The sequence below is a fragment of the Bradysia coprophila genome, unplaced genomic scaffold, assembly GCF_014529535.1.
Source record: "Bradysia coprophila strain Holo2 unplaced genomic scaffold, BU_Bcop_v1 contig_350, whole genome shotgun sequence".
NCBI lineage: Eukaryota > Metazoa > Arthropoda > Insecta > Diptera > Sciaridae > Bradysia > Bradysia coprophila.
Window position 1 is genome coordinate 7,830,435 of NW_023503608.1, and position 22,576 is coordinate 7,853,010.

General features: G+C 29.6%; 1 protein-coding gene across 31 annotated transcripts in view; it reads left to right on the forward strand.

The window, feature by feature from the left end:
* LOC119080723 (CUGBP Elav-like family member 4) overlaps window positions 1-8,447 on the forward strand; it is a 243,266-nt gene extending 234,819 nt beyond the window's left edge. For all 31 annotated transcript variants that reach the window (XM_037189209.1, XM_037189212.1, XM_037189214.1 and 28 more), the window contains one exon: window positions 327-8,447. The gene's annotated coding sequence lies outside the window, so the exon portion shown is untranslated. The remainder of the gene's footprint in view (window positions 1-326) is intronic.
* The last annotated feature ends 14,129 nt before the right edge of the window (window positions 8,448-22,576 follow it).

The window sequence follows — 22,576 nt, forward strand, 5'->3', positions numbered from 1 at the left end:
CAATTTTGGATTCTGAATTTTTTTTCGATTTTTTCTGATAATCATTTTTTAAATTTGTTACCATGGAACGGTACATTCTATTTTCGAGCGTATTATACTTTCACGGTCAGAAATAATTTGTAGACTGCTTCTTCCATGTACCTCCATCGAATAAAATAGTAAAGTGTAAATTGCAATCCCAGTCCATAAAACCAGTTAAAGAAAAAAAATCAACCATTTGTATCTGAAGCCAACTGTATCTCTCACTCCAATATACCAAAAATAAACCTCAAAATTAATTAAAACTTAAATTAATAATTTCCCATTTTATTTCTGTGTTATTTCAGATGAAGCTCTATATAAAACTTAAATTAAAACCGTAATTGTATCAACAACACACTCACAAAGTACATTCATTTTATAAAATTATATAAAAAAGAATATGATACACACACCTTATATATATAAAATAAACTAAAAAAAAGTTGTACGGAGAATACGAAAATTGTGGGTTTTTCGAGCCAGTGTGTGGCAAATCGGGGAAATATTTTTTTTTTGTATGGCTGCGTGTGTATTACACACTGTGTATGTGTGTGTGTATGTGCGATAAAATAATAAATATAAAAGAAACGAAGAGAAAAAAAAATTAAATAAAACACAAACAATGAGAAACATTTTCAGTATATTGTTAAATCGAGAAAACTCAATTAGCGAAAAGTTTGTGAGAAAGAAAATTTTATTATAATTTTAGACTTTTGACTTTAAAAAAAAGTTTCAATCGCAAGTATGATGAAAAAAAAACTTTCTGCAAATTTATTTTTCTTTGTTATCTCCTTCTTCGTCTTATGGGTTAATATACTTCGGTTAAGTTTTTCTTTATGAATTTTTATCGTCAAAACGTTTCTGTATGTGTTGACACATCTCAGTAACTTTTTTTTTCATTCCTCGGCCATAATTATTTCCATTATTCCGTCACACAATTTTTGTTCTGAGTAAATAGAAAGAGAATGAAAAGAGGAGAGAATATGTGATCCTGTTATCATTGCAACCAAACTCTTCATTAAAAGAAGAATTTGAAGAAAAAAAATATTGTTGAATTTGGGGGTCAATTTCGTAAAATGAGGAAAATTTCTTGATAAAAATAAAATTAGTGGAAAAAAGGAAACCAATACAACCAACTAAATAAAACAAATCGTCAAAATAAAATAACTAAAGTAAATGTCTGACCAAATTGCCCTCGCGAAACGCATTTTCTTTATTATTTAAATCCAATTATTTTCCATGTTATAAATATAGTACGGTATATTATGTGTACACATGGATCTTTGATTCTCATCTATTCAGAATTGACGTCCAAATTAAGTGAAGATCTGTTTGTTTAGTGGAAAAGAGTATTCACTTAAAAATAAAAACAACCAAAGTATTTATTGTGAATATTTTTTTTTTGTCAAAAAATGAAAATGTTCTGTAATTAATTTATATTTTTTTGTTTAATAAATCAAAAGAGAAGAAAAAAAAAAGATGATAAAAATGCCGATCACTTAGTATACTAGCTAGTCAATAATAATTTAAATTTAAAAAAAGGAGAAAAAAATATATTAAACAAAAACATAATGTTATTTAATCGCTTCAGTCTATCACAATATATTAACTACTAATATTTAAAATGCATTTTTCACTTTAAAACAAAAAATGAAAATTTACTGATTTAAATAAATAAATTTGATTTTTTCTATATTTTTCTTAAAAACATGAAAAAAAAGTTTCTTTAATAATAAAAACAAAAGTGGAGAGGATGTACATTAATTTTGTGAAACAGCAAAACTTCAAACAAAACAGGCCAGAGGGTACGATGTTCTCTATTAAATTGGTAAGTCTTTTTATAAAGATTTTTTGCGCTTTCTTTTTTGTTTTAATTTAAATGAAAAAAGATATTTTTTGTTTTATTTTGCATAATATTATTCATTATGTGTAAATATTTAAAAAAAACCATTTGTATAAAAAAATAAAATTAAATTAATCTACAGCTAAGAAAAGCCAAAAAAATATGAGAAAGAATTACTTAATTATATTCGTAATAACAAAATAAATAAATATGAAAAAATGGGCATATATTTATATACTTACAATTATGAATAATATTAAAAATTAAGAAAAACAAGTAAAATTAAACAAATAAAAACAAAACATTAAAAAATTATCTATTCATAAATGCGATAGAATTTCGTTATTACATTTTAAATTTAAATCTAATGATAATAAAACTGAAACATTAGCTTATTTCTAGTCAAAGAAAACCAAAAAAAAATTAATTGGAAAAATTTAAATTAAATTTTTAATTAAAAAAACAAAAATTAAATTAAATTGTGGTGTTAAATTGTTACGAAATCTGTCAATTGGCAACATATCGAGAAAGAGAAAAACAAACAAACAAAACTACAAAACCGATAGAAAGAGAAAACCAAAGAAAAACTGAAACGGTTATGTTTCGTCAACCGGATATTGCATTTAAATTTGTTTCCATTTTCTTTTCTTTCTTTTTTCGTTTACTCGTTCCCGATATATTAGAATTATAATTCACTCGCTATCGAGGTCTTGTGTACATTCGAACGACTCAAAAGTAATTTTGTTGATTCCATTTTCATTCACGAGAATATATATATATGTGTATAGGCTGGTGGGTACGCAAATGAAGGGTCCTAGCGGGGAAACGCACCGATGCAAGTAATATTATAATCAGCATTTCCCTTTGATAAATTTGCAAATTTGGTTGGATTGTTTTTTTCTCCGGTTACCATATAATCAAAGACGGACTATGATTATACGAGGATTTCGTTTTTTAACCAGAGCCGTTGTCGTATATCGTTGTCGTTCAAATATTTATTTTACTTGACACTGCCTTTAGCCTAGGTAAAAATATCCAACAAAAAGTCGAAGAATTGAATCTATTTCAAGAACGGGTGAGGGAAGAAAAATCAATGAAATAATATTCCAGAATTAGCTCATGTGATGCACCCCAGTAAAAACAGAATTCACAAAAGCTCGAAATGCGTAGTCTCACGGTCGCAAAATACATGGGACTAATTGAGAAGGTGATATTTTGACCGAAAAATGTCTTGATACTTTCTTCCTGTGGCGCGTGTACTGCAACCTTCACCCTCAGATAAATATCTACGTTGCTGATTTCCGATTATATTCCCTTCGAAATATCTCCGTACGAATTAGAAATTATGAAAATGCCATTACTTAATTAAGAAAGCACGCATTACCATTCACATTAAATTCGTCTTTCTCTCTCTCACTCTCTGTGTATGTGTGCGGTTTATTATTATTTATACAAAATAAATTACTCTCAATGGATTTCACCATTCTATTTTTTAGATAATTTATATTACAATTCATAATGTGGGTGTAATTAACCAGAAAAATAAGCATCCCCATGACATATAGTGTCGTATATATTCCATCCAAGCGTTAAACCATTAGTCTAATTGAATATTATTCAATAAATGACGAATAAAATTTCGAGAAAAAAAATGAAATCGACAAAATTAGAAAAGGTTTGTGTGTATTGAGAGCAATGATTACTTCTGCTTGGACTCGTACCCGAGGTTGTGACCAACAAAAGCAAAAACTGATCAATAAAATTTGGCATTATGGAGGTGGCAATAAATTACTGAAATAACGTCGAACTCTTCATATTAACATTATCTATTTGAAAATTCAAATGATTGAAATTTTTGAGCCTATAATGAATCCCTCTTATTGGTCATAAAGGAGAGTATGTGGGAGCTCCTTGGCTATATAAATATAGCCAAGTGACGTTTCATTTCTTCGAGATGAAAGTGAGCAGCTGATATTTCGTAAATTCCGCGTTATGTCATCAAATTTAGGCTGTCAGTTTTACTACGGATGATGGTAGCTACCATCGTCTGTTATATTTTGCGTAAGTCACGTGTACTATATTTGCGTCCAAGACCAAAGAGTCATTGTACTTAAATACCGCGAAACATTTGATGAGATCTTTTTGTTTCGGTAAGTATTCAAAAGAGCAAAAATATTTTTTTTTTTGATAAATAAAACAATAATTCTTTCTTTCTACAAAGTATTTTTCAGTGTAATAAAATGAAGAAGAAAAAAAAACGTTATAATATTCCACAAATGGGCTGTGATTTGAATGTAAAATCTTTAAAACAAACCAAGAAAAAAAATTAAAAAAATTAAATATAAAACAGTTATATACAAATTTGTGTATTGTACAGTTCGTTTGTTTTCAGTGTGACTCGTGTCAAAAAAATATTAAAAAGAAGTTTGATGTCGTAACCAAATATAAAACAAAAAAAAATATTTAAAAAAATGAATCCTTAAAATCACACTATTGTATAAATGAACAAACATGATATGATGAATATGAGTACCTTGAAATTGATATAATTAACCAGAACAAAATTAATTGTTGATTTTCCGTTTCAACATTTTTATTTATTTTTTAATTGTCTTGCTGATTGGATTCAGTATAGTAATCTTTCATCGGAAAATGTTTGATTTTTTTAATTAAATTAAGAACCAAAATTTGTTTGTTTGTCATTTTTAATGCGTAAAATAATGTGATTTTTAAAAGCTACCTATCTAAAATTTACATTTAAATGTGAAATTTATTTAATTTTTTATCATAAAAATCAATTTTGTTTTTGAATTGTTGTTATAGCCAAATTCATGTCCTTTTCGGTTCGCTTTATAATACTTGAATATTCATTCTCAATTATTTTTTTTTCATTCTACGATGTACATTCATATATAGGTTACTGACGAAATGAACCAGATTTCCAAGAAAAAAATGTTGCCAATTAACGATTGAAATGAAAAATAAAAACACACAATGAAGTGAGCATGCCAACAAGCATATAAATCAGTTTTTAATTTTCATTGTAGAGAGAAATAAAGTAAATTCAAAAGTTTTTATTTTATTTTTAGTATTGTTTATCTAATTAATTATTAGAAATAATATCGACTAATAGGGTTGTAAATAAAGGAGGAGAGAAGTAATTTTCTTATTAGCAGTATAATAATGGGAATTAGTGAAATTATTCTACTAATTTACAAAAGTTGAATTAAAGAAAAATACAACACAAAAAAACGTACCAATATTTTACTATTAAAAATATTTTAGAAAATAAAATTAATGATAAAATTACTAAACATCCGGATCTGAGCAGCATATGAGAAGTGAGTTTTTTGTTATTTTGTTTTATTTTTTAGATCTTCATTTTCCCTGGACTATCTATTAACACTATACTTGTTGCTTTGTCATCCCACTTTGGGTATTTCGGGTGTTTTTTTATATTTCAACTTTAACCAAAAGAACAGATTCTATAATGATACTCGTGATGTGCTTTTCTAAAAATAGTCTTTGAGTTTTACCTTCGTCAAATCGTCAAAATAAATTTGAAACCCCAACGTCAAAGCATTGTCGGTGGCTGGTAAACCTTGGCGATCTTTAGTGCAATAAAGTAAAACGTTTAAATCCGATTTTCTTTGAAAGAATAAACCACATTGCTACACGATTCATACAATCGAGCTTACGTTTTCAAGCTTAGTGCGACAGATATATCTGTGTTATAGTAAATTATATGACGAACAATATTGGCAACCATCATGTACGTGGTCAAGGGCATCGTCTAGTGAAAACACGCGTTAGTAAAACGTATACTGTTCATGATTCGAAATGTTGTAAATATTTTTTTTGATTTAAGAAATTTACTTTCCTTTGGCTTTCCTTTGTAACTAAAACTTACTTTCTTTGTCTGATTTTTTAAATCTCAGCCATTTAATTTCTTATTAAATTACTCTCATATTCTGTGAATAAAGTCAATCCGCAAAATTTACACAATATCCTGTACATTGAACAAACAAAAATGAAAGTAACTAGTAATAGCATGAGGAGGAAGGCGTGAGGAGCAATTTCCCTGAAAGAAACATATTATGTACATTGGACAACCACACAAATAATAATGATAATAGAACTGTGGAGAAATATCTCCGAACAAAAATTTGTACATTTTAAACAAAACAGAACTTTACGCAACCTACTAATTAATAGAGTATTTTAAGCCAGAGAAATTTCTTCAATGAAATGAGTGTAAATTACAAAAGAAAAACAATGATGCACGCACGAGATATAATTTCCATGATAGGATTCATTTCCGAAAATAGAAATTTGTACATTAAAATATTTCAGAAGAAAATGAATTAAATAAAATAAAAATAAAAAATTAATTAAATTGCGGACAGTTAAATTAATTTCGGCTAGGGATCAGCTACCTGAACTGAAATTATTGTAGATATTGAAAATAAATCTATTTATTCAGTTTTCGATTTTAATTTTTAAAAAGATATTTTTGTTTTCAACTTAAATTGTAAAGTAGATCGGCGATGTGTGCAATAATTTTTCATATTTTTAAATTTCGTGCAATAACATGGAACCTAAGTTTGCCATAAAATTCTAGTCGGTTTTAGAAACTAACTTCATTTTATTTATTAAATTTATTTAGAAATTTTCATAAAACATGAAGTAAATAGTCTTTTGCGCACACAGATTTTGAGGAAAATTTAACACTAAAAATAAATTTAACTTGGAGAAAAACAAAAACGAAAATCAAAATGATTTTTATATTTAAAACAAAATAAATTTAAAAAAAAAACTGAATACGTTAGTTAGTGAATTTGGTATTCTTTAATTCCATTTCCATTTCTTTCCTTTATAACAAATTTTGAAACGAGATTCATAGTTTGCATTAATCCATAAAGATAACAGCGAAGCACTTACTAGTTTTTACAACAATTTACGGCTCAAAAGTATCTATTACGCCGTCATATTGAAAATGTCAAGGAGCTCTTAGTCAAACGCAAACGAGTTTATCCCCAAAATTCACCCATACTTTTAACAAATTAACCAAAGCCAACGGTCATATTCGACATAAAGTTATTAATTTTTCTGACTTAAAATTAAAAGTGCAACCAATTGAAGCTGAAGATATGTTAAAATAAAAGAATGGGGTGTTTCGTTAGAACGATTCAGCAACTACGTTCACAGATTGACTTTGTTCTATCATTGCGAATTATTGAAAAACAATGATGATCAAGAGAATTTCAAGTGATAACTTGGTTCATAAACTTTAGAATTGTCTGAATTTATAAATCATCCCAAGCAAATAGCGACAACATGAAATTTTGTAGCAATTCGATAAATTTAATTAAAGGTATTGGCTTGGCACCTAAAGTTTTGTCGACCATTTCTGTGTTTGACGTAGAAAATTCAAATTTTCATGAAAAGTTGAATTACACAAGAATGAATCATGTCATTAACTTCAAGAATTGTTGTTAAAAATATTTTTTTCCGCATACCAATTTTGTAAACTTAATTCAGTATGCTTACAAATACTAAAATTCCTGACAACCCGCCCTTCCCAGTTCAAAATGAAAACAAATTATTAGACACTAACTAATACATAGACATGATTTTTTGTAGTGACCATCCATATTTGGATAATATATTCAAAAATTGCCTCCAAATTGCATAGAAAAATGAAAAACTTTACAATTCTGTTTTTAGCTTAAGGCGTTTATTTCCTAGTTAGTCCTTAAATATATCTTTTTAAAAAATCTTCTTTTTCATCACTTTTTTCATAGCTCTAATAAGAAAAGATAAATAAAGAAAACTATAAAATATAAAAAAATAGGATACAGGGTATTTCTTGCAATTATTTATAATAAAAGATTATTAAAATGAATAATAATTTCAATGACGTTATAATTTGGAATGTTAGAGCGTAATGGAATTGTTGGGTTATGGGCTCTGTTTTTGAAGAAAAGTAGAGTCCCAGAACAAACAATTTTTCGCTAACCAATAATTTCATATTATAACTTTCATTTGAATATCTTATATTTATAGAGAAAGTAAATGAAAAAGAGAGAAAAAAAAGCGAAACAATACATTTAGCGCATAATGTAGATTTTAATAGAAATTTGAATTTAGTATCAAAAAAAAAAAACAAAAAAAATTATTAAAGAGAATAAAAAAATGATTAGTATTCCCATTGTATTAAATGAAAAATATTTTCAGTTTTTAGGTTTTTTGATTTTGTCGATCGAAGAACTGATTTAAAAAAAACTGCAAAAGGATTTTCGACAATGTTTTCAGCTGATAAGTTAAAGAACTGATTATAGAGAAAAAAAAACTTTTTTATTCGTCACGGCAAATCTGTGGGAATAATTATTCGAAAATTATGAAAAAAGAAGAAGAAGAAAATAATCATTTTTGAATATTGCTACCTCTTAAAATGGGGACTATTGCATTAATTATATCTTTATATTAAAAAAAAAAAAAAAAAACAAATAATATATTATACAATATGAACCACATATATAAACTATTTAGTTAATGAAAATTATTATTATTATTATGATTATTATTATTACTAAAAAAATGAATGAAAAAAAAAAACTGAAAAATTATTGAAAAAAGTATATATATAATGTAAATAATAAAAGAAAAATAATCTGTGAATAAATGATAAAAAAAGAAAAGAAAAAACAAATGAACACAATAAATCGAAGAAATAAGAGAAAAATAAATTAAATTAAAAAAAATATTATGAGAACAAATTTGTTAATCCAAAAAAAAGAAAAGAAAAGAAAAATATAAAATAAAATTAAAATGATAAATTTATTATCTATAATTATCATATATTGGCATTTTTGTTATTCTTTTCCGTTCCTATTCATTTTATTTTTACTTTAATTTCAATTATATCAACAATTAGATGAAGAAGAAAAAACTCAAAGGAATAAAACACAAACAAAAAAATCGGTTACAGTTTGTCCATTTAACCAATTGCCACAATAGATCACTTCGTGTTGACAACCAATGGTACATTCAGCCAACTTCATTCCGTTGTTTACAAATAGCAAAAATATGCGGCCAAAACGGCTATACCAGAAGTTTAACAAAGTTTGTCGACAAGAAGTCGTCTCCTCTCCTTTTTTTTACTTAATCCATATTTTCTTAGATGTCCACAGATGTTGGCAGCTTTTAGACTCGCTTTCAAATTATGAGGATGTCACAGTGACATTGCTAACAACATAGAAAGATAGATATGCTAAGTGGCATTGATTTAGTGCAAAATTCTAAAAAAAAAAGTTCATCAGAATTTGTTGTGTTGAGTGTTTATATGGACAAGCTGTAGATAAATTACTGAAACTTCGGATAAAACTTACTGATTTTTGGAAGAATAAAAAAAATGTAAACAGACAAAAAATATTAAATTGCAAATTTCAAAAGTCGTCGCATTTAAAGTAAAGTAAATGAAAAAAAAATAGAAATTAAATTTAAAGAGAAAAAAAGAAGAAAATAATTAAGGGAGAAGAAAAATATATTATAAAATATAAAAAATGCTTTACATATACAATTGATAACATTTTTTGCAAGCATATTTTGCATTGTATAAGAAAAACAGTTTTTATAACAAAGTAAAAAAAAATATATAAACCAAAAGTATATATTTAAACAAAATAAATTTAATTTTTATATAATAAATTTATCCCGCTTTAAAAGAATTTAAAAAAAATGATAAAAATGACACAAAAAATAAAACTAAAAAAAAAATTAGAACAAGAACAACCTAAACATTGTTTGCATTCACTTACAATAAAAGAAAGAAAGAAAAAAAACATTAAACTAAAATACATATAACAGGTTATGACATGGTTCATCTCATATCAAATGCACAAATACTTTCGGACACAAAAGTCGACGTAACACCCCTTTTTCACAATCAATCAAAGTCTGATGGCAGTTTTGTCTGTTCAATGAAGCAAAATCAGTAATATTTTGTCCCCTGTTTTCTGTTCGAAATTCTTCGTTAACGATCATCTCTACGTGAATGCGTCCTGATGCGCACAATCGAGTTGGTGCCGGTGGTCAGAGACTTACAGCAAAAACTGATGTTGAATACAGCTCTCAGATGTTTGGTCTATTTGATTGATATGAACTAATATCATCCTATCGTTCCTTTGATGTAAAGGAGGGAACGGTAATATCACGGTGAGTTGAGCCTTTCAACGACTTCATGTAAGTCCAATTTATTTCAGTCATATGGTGGTTACTACGCCATGTACACGTTATTTGTTAGAGAATTGATAATTTCTGGCAATATTAAAGAAGCGTCAAAAATGTACAATAAAGTGAAAGAGATTTGCTGTATTCACCTATTGTGCGTAAAATTCAACAAAATGGACCATTTCGTAGAGAAGATAAATGATTTACAGTACAGTGGTGAATCAAATGATTTATGAGGTGAACTCGTTAGTAACCATGCATTTAATTGATAAAGAATATGCCAAAGTGAGCTATCATAATTAGAATTTATAACTATGAACTAAAATGAAGTAAGTTTTATTATTTACACGCTTTACACTACAAAATATATCATTTTTCTTATTCCATTTCTTTTTCAACTTTTCTCTCTGATTTCACGATTTTATTTTAACGAAAAAACGAATGGCCGCCCAATTTATTTCAATCGAATTGGAAATATTTTTTAAGAGAAACACAATAAATGGTTATGATCTTTGTCTTACACACATGATATGAGCCAACAGTGTCTTTACAAATGAAAAAAAAATCTTTTTTGAAAAAAATGAAATAAATTTGATTGATTTTCCAATTTAAACGACAAATTTACAATGAATCGATTCTCTATACAGACGCTCTATACTGGCAACTGGTACTTTTTAGTTAGTTTGATAATTTTGAAATAATCTGTACTGAAAACTTCAAAAGTATCCCAAACTAAAAAGTGCTAATTGTTACTATGGTATTGTCGGAAAAACGGTTCCTCCACCACAAATGATTTGATATTTTGATATTTGATTGAACTCAATTGTGTTAATAAATTGATAACGAATTGATTGTTTAAAACCGTTGAAAATAATTAAAAACAAAAAACAAAAATGAAGTAAAAACAAATTGTGAAGGTTTCAAATAATAAAAAAATAAAACAAAAACAAAAAAATAATTAAACGAAGAGAAAAAGAATAAAACTAAAAAATTCATCCACGAAATATAATAACAACAAACACTCGTAATAAACAAGGAGATTTACAGGGCAGAGAATTGAATTATGTAAGATAAACATTTTGGCGGCAGAATTCAGTCATAAGTAATAACCATGTCCGATTTAAACTATTTCCAATTCTAATAATTTAATAATTTTTCTTTTCGGTTTTTATTTTATTTTCATTTCGTTTTAATGTTATTATAAATTAAATGAAAACCAATTTTAATTTATTGTGCACAACAACTATTCACAGCCAGGAAATTATTATTATTTAAAGAAAAATAAATAAATGAAATAATGAATTTATTAAATATAAAAATATATTAACAAAAAAAAATACTAAAAATCTAAATTTAAGTACAACAGTATTAATAATCATATTAAAATGAAGAGAAAAAAAAGTAAAATACTGGAATTAGAATAATTAAATTAAAAAAGAAGAAGAGGAAAACTGATTATGACGAAAGGAATAGACAAAAAAGAAAAAAAAGAAAAACAGTGTAAACACTAATAGGTAATTTCGATGAAATTTGTAAACACGCGGCTATTAAATTAAACCATATCAGGCAAATTATAAAAATATACAAGAAAAGAATCAAAAAAACGGTAAATAAATGAATAAATAAATATTTTTTTTCTAAAGAAAGATAAATTAAAAGTTACATTTTTGGATGAAAGTAAAACGTTTTCTTGTGAAGATTATTTATTTCAAAGGCTTTCGTTTGTTAATTAAATTATTTAAACTCTTTATTCATTCAGCCATTTTTATTCTTCAGTTTCATCATTAGACATAAAAAAAAGAAAAATATTTAAAGAAAATGAATAATAACAGCTATATTATTCTGCAACTAATAAAATTGAAATAGACGGGAAAAAAATGAAAATCAACAAAAATCCGAACGTCATACAAGGAAATTGTCCTATCAAAAAAATAAAAAGATGAAAAAAGGAAATTAAATTAATATATTAAAAAATTATTATCATTAAATAGTATTATTATACATAAAAAAATATTAATTAAATAAAAATGAAATGAGTAATTTAAACAGATAATTTATTCGTTGAAACTTATAAAAGAAAAGACCATACCAAAAAAAGGCAAAACTTCAAGTTACCAAACCGAAATAAAAATAAAAACAAAAAAATAAAACAGAACATAATGTCAAACTGAAACAGAACAACCACAGGGATACTTAAATATTGTTGAAGTGACGAAAAAAATATCCCACGAATAATAATAACTGAAAAAAATGGTTTGTCACCACAATGTAATTATGTTTAATTTCCATTATTGTACTAACTATAATTTGAAATCTATATAAAACATTTTTTTATTTATACTTACACATTTTGAATGAAATCTATTTCAACACAAAAACACACTATAGTTAAACTGATGAAATAACAGCCGAAAAACAATATTATGTCAATATTACGTGATAAAAGAAATGAAATTATTATAGAGAAAAAAAATAATGAAGAAAAAATAATAAATGCAAAAGAAAATAAAATGAAGAAAAAAATAAAAATTAAAAAATTAAAAAAACTATTAATATAAAAAAATAATTAATTAACAACTATCAAGATTATTAAATTTAAAATAGAAGTGTACATTATTTTTAATTAAAAACACACACATCATTCATCCTCGAAATAAAAAAAAGAAAAAAAACAGCAGACAACAACAAGAAGTATGTAATTTATTCTATGATTTTATTAATTAAAAAAAGTGAATGAAACAAATACGAAAGCAAGAAGCGATAAGAATGTTGAAATGATTTTTTTTTGAACTTATCAAAAATATATATTTGTGTATGTACGTACACACATATATGCATATAAAATTATTATGATCTTTATAACAGAAAATTAACAAAAGTATAAAGTTAAAAAATACACTTTTAAAAAATTATAAAGAAAATCTTTCATTCATTGTCCTTGTAAAGTCCTCTCTACGTTTCTCTCACCATTCTCAATCTATGCCATTAGTGCGACATCGGCTTCGGCCAAAGTTCATAGCATTTTCTGTATATATAGTCTACCATTCAATCTGATTGACGGTTTACGCATTTCATTATATGAAATTTACTGTTGCCATAAAGTGACGACTAACTATCGAATTAAGAATTATGACTTTTCAATGTTGGACGAAATATTGGTGGTTTTTTCAAGTCTTACCAAGTCGAACTACAGTTGAAGAGGTCGTATTGTCTATTCTAAGTAAAATATTTGGTAAGTATAGCTATAGTAAACTATAGTAAGCACAATAGGCCGACACACATAGCCTCCGTGCGCGCTAGCTCGAGCTACCATCTTTAATAAAAAAAATCTTTGATGACAATTAGGGTGGCTCATATTTCAGCTCATTTTTTTTCGAAACGATTGGCACAAGAATGGTCCAGAGAATTTATTTCCGAAGAAAAACTTTTTTTAATTCGTTTCTCCCGTGCCTTCAGACATATTTTTGTGGTGGTAGTAGAGTAAGGCTGCATGATTTCTCTGAAACCATATTATATAGTGCAGTTAAAATATCGTGTGTCTTTCAGCGTTGTGTTCTGTATTTTACTCAGAATTTAGAAATAGAATCGATTATACATCAAAAGAGATATGTTATTTGGTAAAGTGGCACCTCAAATCATCGCTTGTCCCTTTTCTTGTTATTTGAAGGAACGATATGTTATGCGTACATGAATATAAATCTAATTCAAAAATGGAGTAAATTTCGATTTAAACATCTAGATAAAAGAAGATCAATTTAGAGATGCTGTAAAGCCGAAGCAACGTTCATCATTTACCCAAGATAGACTCAGAATGTGGCAGACATTTAATCGAATATCAATAAAAGAAACCTTTGGGCATGTAGTTCACTGAATAGATATAAAGAGATAGGCAACGGACTTTAGATTAAAAATTCTTATAAAAAAAAGTGGTTTTACAGCGACGACAGAATAAACGAGATATCAGAAATTTGATTCAATATAAGACTTGACTCTATAGAATTGAATAAAGCTTTCAACGCCTATGATAATATGAAACAAATGAAGGTGAAGACATGTAAGTATATCGTGCTAGGTAAGAATCATTTTCAAGTTTATTTTACCGTTAAGCAAAGAAAAGGTCGGATTAAGATGAGACTATCGAAAAATACGAGATATTGATTTGAGAGTGTATGTTATACTCAAATAGAACAAATCCGATTTATTACTGTACGGAAATATATTTCCCGAAATAGCATCCCGGCAACTATACAAGTGCGGAGTATTAGAACAAAAAAACTTTGAATAAATGTGAATAAATGTGAATAAATGTCAAATCTCCCGGCACCGTGCAAATTGCCCATTTGTCAGCAGGCTGAGCCTGCACTGGCTTTCCTCGTAGACATGTTAAAACTGTAACCTTTAATTCGCAGAGAATTCCTGAAAATTTTTAAAATTCAAAAAAGAAACTTTGACTGAATAATTCAAATTTTAAGCTCGATTCAGGGACTATTCTTGTCTTTATTTTGTCATTTTATCAAAGAAAATATGAATTTTACATATATAAACTCAACTTATCAAAAAATTAAGGAAGTTTGAGAAAACCTTTTCTTACAAAAAGTCTCTGCCCCGATAACATAAAACAGAATTATTCATCATATGAACTCTCTCTAATTAAGAAATCATCCATAAAATACGTACAGGCTTCAGAAAGGAATCGATTGATCATATTACATATTTTGCCGTTCAGTGGAGCGATAAGTACAAATCGTCCTTTGTGCGCTCGTACTTTATGAATGGCCCCTAACTTGTCCTTTCACGATGTCTACCAATTAGAAAAAACAAATATTGAAATCAATTTTACACGAACATCTCTATTATTCAAATTGGAGCAATAAAACAGTAGCCAAAGGATATCATTATTATGCCCGCATAACAAATAACCAAAAGCCACACGTCTGACAATTTTTTTTTCTTCCATTTTTTGATAAATAATAAAAATTTTAATAAGTCCCCAAGTTCATTTCTCATGCGATATGTATGTATTCCATGTATCTACTCTTCCATAATAATGTCCGTGTTTATGTATACAATACGAAAATATCTCGTCCTTTTCCCCAAAACCATTAAGTGTCCACATGGGAAAATGAATGAAATATCGCACATGGTGTGGTGTTTCTCAAAATTTGTCCTCATTTATTAACGCTATGTAATAAAATGTGATGCGAGTACAATGGAAAATATTGTCGCATATAGTCCAGTAATGTGTTCGGATGGCCGACAATACTTTGTTAAAGTAGTTATAAGTGAGTTAAGTGAATAAGGAATAGTAATGACTCTGGACGGGACAATTTGGATTTGGTTTATTAGAGCAAATGTGTGTCGAAAATTTCATCAGTTAATAGAAAAGTTTGATATGATATATGTACGAATTTGCTCAATGTAACAGGATCTGTACGCAATTGTTGTTTATCAATATCATCATGACAGAGAAACGCAAAGTTTGTACGTTTTTTTTTCGATCTAGCCGAGACACCGACAAAGATAGTCGAAATTTTTCTTGCACCTTTACCCAAACTGAATACTGGGTTTCTGTACGGTGATAATTTACATGATGGACTTTATGAAATGATCCTAATTCTAACCTCCATCATTGAGATCGTCAGATTAGGCAATTAAAGCATCACTTTCTGTCACCTGGGGAGAAAATAGAACTTTTCTCATGCGAACTGTCACTTTGTTTATGTTTTTGAAAATGTGATAGCGAATCGATGCTTTCGTTTCATGGAGAAAAACGACAAAACATGCATGAAAAATTGTGTCTTCACATCTGGTAGAATTAAGAAATTCCAACTACAGCAAAATTTCGGCCCTCGCTTCGCTCTGGTCGCAAACATAGCTCTTATTGGAATTTGCTAGTACTCCCCTCGGTAAACAAATAACTATTGTGTCAGTAATTTAGACACGTTTGCACGCAAGGTCTCAAAATTACTATGAAAAAATCAATGACGAGTCACGCTAGGCAAGTTCTAATTAACTGGTTTATATCTGCGAACTTTTTCTCATAAACTAATATGAAATTTAACATCGCGAACAGTAACTGTTATGTAACGCCAACGTCAATCTGACATGACCCTCTCAAGTCATTGGAAAAAAATAATTTTCCGTTTTCTTGGTTCACAAAATCGTTACAAAATAACAAGAGCAAAAGTCAAGCTCTGCCAACGCATAATTGCCATGGCATTTTGGCACTTTGGATTACTAGACTATTAATAAGTGAATTGTGTCTCTTTGTACATTGTTTTAGGGGGGGCAATAACAATTATAATGCCTACGCATACCAACCAATTTAATGAGAATGTCCATTAAATTTTATTGTATTTTCAATTCATTTTCGGAGGTAAATTAATATATAAACGAAAGTGTTTGCAGAAAGGTTTTTAAAAGCTTCCCATAACGACCCATGGCATGGAATCTAATATGACACCGAAGCAATTAAGTTTAAGGTTTCTCTGCCCTGTGTAGTTAGTAGCAATTTATATTTTTACGCTTTCGAGCGGAGGCACATTCCGGTGCTATATCGGTCTCCGTTGTGTAATGTTTACTATTTACAATTTTGTGACAAAATAAAATTCGACACATATGGTTGCAAGTGTCGTGTGACAAGGAAGCTAGGGAGGGTGAGATACTGTACATTCATCAACGTTTTATATATCTACATAATTAGGAACTATTACTAATTACCAGTAGAAACAAATACTAAAGGATTTTATAATTTGTTATTGTAACTGATGGGGAAATAGAAAATGCCATAAATTTTCATTAAAAATGATATTAAATTATGTGACAAGTTTTCCCTTCCAGCTATAAACGAAAACGAGCTTAAAATGGTTTCATTATAGATGTTTAACATAAAAGGGTTGCAAACGAATTATAATTTGCGTTTCTTTTTTTTTACTTTATGGTTATACGTGTAATACGAAGCTTTGAAACAAAATTTTTTAATTCATTTTTGTTGCGAGAATAGACGAGAAGATATTAACTGAAAAATGTTTTCAGGGTAAAGATGAACAAGGTGGGGAAGGAGGACAAAGAATTATACGCACGGCCATAAGAAAGGTTGTTGTAACCGTATTATCTCTTTGCAATCTCTGTTTGATGTCATATCTGTTACTGTGGAAATATGTAATTCATTAAAAGAAAAATTTGCTAAAGAGCCCCATTCATAAAGCGTTACTCAAACAAAAGTGCTTTTTTCCATTTACCTCGTAAATTAGGTTTGGGGAAATATTGGAGTGTAGAGTCGTAAGGCACTATTATACCTTTATGCATTATAAAAACAATAAAGAATACTTTAATGAGTACACCTTGGAGGACCGCATTAACTAATTAATTTATAGAAACTTAAAACTTTTCTGGTTTTGTGAGGAAATTGTAGGAATGAAAAAAGGTTAAAGGTATAGAGTGTTGTACATACGAAGGTGGATGGAATGCTCGCTAAGTGATGTTACACGTCATGTGGTGAGGGTCAAGAATCTTGAGTCAAGATGCCGAAAAAAATCCTCTACAAAACTTCGATATATTAGTAATTTATTAGATTTAGCTGCACTACTTGAATCCATCAAACCATCATTTTTTTTTTCTTTTACCAAGACCCAATTTCTTTCCAAGTGATGGTGACCGAGATTGCTTACTTTGATTTACTAAAAATTAAAAGAGAGATTTACCGTGGTTCACCAAGGCACGACCATATCTCATTGATGTATCACAATTTATAACTGACTTATGATGCTTAACCTGGCTAATAAATGGTTAATAAATCAGGTAAATCAAAGGGTGAGCATTTGGTAAAAAGCAAGCAAAAACGTGTTAAAGAAAAAAAGATTTTGGTTCAGAGTAATCGTCAAAAACGAATATTTTTACGCCTACATGTAGGCTTACAACACACACTCATACACTATTTTTTTACCCATTTTTTTTTTAAAGTTTTTATTCAAGGAAAAACTTGATTCATACATAAAAACCGAACGTTAAACGACCAGGGGTCGTTTTGATAAAATATTAAAAAAATTCGTCTAGAGGAGACGTCGCAGGAATCGTTTCCATAACACAAGACGCGTTGTAGCGTTGAATTGCAAGCGATATTCTCTGATGCAGGTAGTAGCAGGACGTTTTCGAACCGATTGCTCGAACTCAAATTGTTGAGCTTGGAACCGATTGCGTTAATAAAATCTTTTGCCTCCGTAGCCCAAGGGCCAAATGACTCCAATGCGACAGGCACGAAAATATAATTTGCAGCTTTCAGCTCTGCATACCGATGAACCGCACCGACAAGAATGTGGATGACAGATTCTTGCACCTAGTCGCAGACCGATGCAGATCCTGATGGTGTTGTTGTCAAGCATTGTACCGTTGTTTGGCACTGGCAGAGCGTTTAGCCATTTGCCTGATTCTGGTGCCTGCAGAGCGGTGAAGCGGGCAATATCCTTAGCCGTGTCGAAATGTAATTCTTTTTCGACAATCCTTTTAACATTTAACAAATCCCAGTTTCTTTGAAAATTCGGGACTACATCTTCTAGCTCACAATACAACCATGCATATTCTGAACAAGCCCGTGTATGCGGTATACACAAAACTTAGATACGCTAGTAGGACATTTGTGTGAGTAATCGATCTGTTTGTTGGACCAGATGCTCTACGCGAATTCCTGACCACGCCTATTGCAAGCCTTTAGGATTTATTTGTCTGGTGCTGATTACATCTACGCCTAAAGTTAGATATTCGATATTTGCACACAGAATTCATTGTGAATGGGTCATTCTTCTGTGTACGTTTCGTTGAATCACCTGAACTATCCAGATTATGAAGCTTGGGTATGCTTAGGGACGTTACTTTCATGCTGTACATTCAGGAAAAATCCTATACAGAATTAGCCCTCACCAGGATTGAACCCGGATTTTCTTGGTGGAAGGCTATTACGCTACCACTGAGCCAACCCGTCCCTCTATATACCACAGAAGTCGGATGCCTAATGTTCTTTCATTCACAAAAAAGTTTATCAATAAAAGACCAATAGGTGTCCGACTTCCAGTTGCAGAAACATCGGATCTACGGATTTCATCTGTAAAATCAGGATTCGACGCCACTCAAATTACAAAACCGTTCATCGACATACAAATTCTGTCCTTTTATAATTTACCTTTTTCATATTCGAGAATAAAAATTTAAATTCGGGTCGGGAATTGCCCTAATGATCATGCAAGTATTTAGCATCGGTGAAATGGGTTAAATCGTTACCCAAAATCGTATTTTATGATTAGATGCATAGCGCTTGGAGAGAACTCATCGTATTTGTGCATTCGAAAGTAATTGGCAAACTTGTGGCGCTTAGCTCCGGATGGAATGTTCTCAGATTAATTTTTGTTATTTCTTAGCAATTTCCCAGACTAATTCTTACAATGTAAAATATACAATTTTCATTTAACATTTAAATACTCTAGTCCGACATAGAATTATTCCTGTTTAATACTCCCAACAAAAGGATTATCCTTTGCTATAACATACAAGAATGTATACATTCGGCTAGCGTAAATTTTCGGAAAGGGGAGAATTGTGGCATTTTACAACAATGATCTGATGGTATAACATTGCAAAGAGTGTTTGATATGCACAGATATTTCGAAAATTCTGATGTGCTTTTACTCTGTATACAACTCGAACTAGACGTGCATCAGAGTTATAGTCATATTCATTCACACAGCATTGCATTGGATAAATTTGCCATATCCACAAAGGACCATCTGAAACTGGTTATATTGGTGCGGTATATATCTATCCATCTACCTAACGTGGATATGCAAGACCGTTTTATACAAGTACAACACCATTGAGCAATGTAATGTTGCAATGTTGGCAACGATTTATGTAAACACAGAGCAACCTATTAATCAAATGTCACACCCAACCCAGCATTTATATTTCATCTTTTTCATTGTATTTTTAATACGTCTGACAGGGGAAAAGTGGTGTTAGATGAACGTTTTTGTTTGTTTCGTTTTCGTTTTTTTTTCTTTTTAGAAATTGCCAATTTTAACTTCAGTCGAGACACGATTAAAGTTGGAGAAAAAAAAATGCAGAAAACGTAGAAAAGAAATATTTTGCTTTCTTTTTCAATTTCCACAACGAAACTTTGGTCACATGAATTTGTTTGAAAATTCCAGACTAAAAATGACGCGTCAGTTTCATCACTTTTAGCGAGTGACGTTTTTTCGTTTGATAGTTTCTTTGGGTTTTCCGTTTTATGTAATTCATCGCGTTTGACCACTGAACTACATGTTTTCTTGACACAAAAATTGGTCGGGCTGTACTGTACTATAGGATTTTTAAACATTAGGGTGATTGACCTTGATTTGCCGTGTTTTGCATTTTGTAACCTTTGCACCTTAATTTACTCAGTACCTATACACAACAGGCGTTTTGGAGGCAAAGGTGCTGGGACCCTGTGTCCCGTCTCACCCGCTTATCCTAATCCTAGTAAATTCATCACCATGCCATCATGGAAAGAAAAGGCATCTTTGAATGTGGAGTCATTAATTCATTCCGTAATTTTCCGATTTATCTCAAAATTTAATTTGAAGACCAAAGTATTCAGAAAAAGATAAACGGGAAAAATTTGCGAAATTTCAAAATAATAAACTATTCGTTGATTTAATTTCGTAAATGCAGCCAGTTGCAACCTCGCTTCGAACGTTTGATGTAATCTTTTTGGTGCAATTTTTGTTCGATTTGGATGGTTTCTTGCAACAAAAAATTCGCTGCTGAGATTTTGTTTCTTGTTGAATTTTTTAATAATAAAATTCTTTGCTGAAAAATATCACTCATAACGTTTCAAGAAGACAATTTTTTTTCTCCGTTTTTCTAAGATTAGGTTATACGAGAAGTCTACACTTTTAACATTGATAATTCAATGCCTTCACTCTGTTCGACACCCTCCTCGTTCATACACAACTCGATGTAGAGAAAATGAAATATACAGCGTAAGATAAAGAATAATGTCGTTCCGCTGGAGTCTCTGACACTCTTCTTCTGTATTATGATAATATGCTAATTTGAGGATATTTGAAAATAATTCAGCATCTATACCGCTAGCATCCTTCTCATCACATTCTATCCCGTTTTATATTTGTTACCATTTTATATAGTGTCAATTTTTTCCCCATATTTTATGAATAAAATATAAATTTATATGCGATGACGAAAGGACAGAGGCGAACGCTAACGGTACATCACAGTACGTATGTATACACACACCATTCACCATAAAACTTGCTACGATACACAGAGGATGAAGTGAATGAGCAATTTATATGTTATGTCCTTGTATGCTTTTTATGGCATATGGAAAAATATAAGAGAATAATTTACAGGAAAATTGAAAAAAGGAAATGAAATATTGATTCTGATGTTATCAAGTGAAAAATTGGATTAAAGAAATGAAAGATGTGCGGCGGTGTAAAAGGGATGGTAAGGATATTTTCAGAATCATGTTTTTTCTCTTTAACATTGGCATTGATTAAATTAGTTGCAATTTAACAATATTCTTGTGCAAAGTGGAACTTTTTAGAAAATCCAACGATGATACTCACTTGCATCGAGAGATACTTTTATTTCGTTCTTTATTTTAAATTTTATGCGATACCACGGTCAATAGCTTGTTCATATAATTAGACAGGAAAAATTGGTTTCGTTTCACGTACAATTTGTCTAGGGAAACAAATATTTACAATTGGATTGTTCGGTATTTGAGTGATAATTGTTCAACCTTCCTATTTCCAGATTCGTCTTATCTAGATCTACTATTCGGGGTACAAGGTTGATCGTAAAACTTAGTGATCTATTTTTGGCCAAATAACTACACCGGTAATACGGTGTCGGGGAATCTCGCACACGCGAATCATAGTATGCGCCCTTTTACGACATGTATCGGAAAGTCATGATTGTGCGAGATTCACCACTTAGAGGTGAGTCTCGCACACCTTGAATTTGTGTGGTGTGCGAGACTACCCTACCCCGGTAATACATAGACATAAAACTGAAGCTAAGAGTCAAACCACATCGAAATTTTCTGTCATGAAGTGACAGTTTTGACATTGACATTTTTGACGTTGTCATTATTGACATCTGAAAATTTTTGTCATAACCTCAATTGAAAACGTGAACACAAAACTTGTCTTTAAACAATTAATTTTGAATAATATTACGGTATTAGCGTATCCTTATTGTAATATTTACGATAATACTGTAAGGTAATTCAAAATTAATTGTTTTAAGACAAGTTTTGTGTCCAGTTCACGTTTTAAATTGAGGTTATGACGAAATTTTTCTGATGTCAAAAATGTCAATGTCATAACTGTCACTTTACCACAGAAAATTTCGATGTGGTTTTGACTCTAAAGTAAACCGATGTTACGAATGTATAACATACACAAAACACCTCACACATAC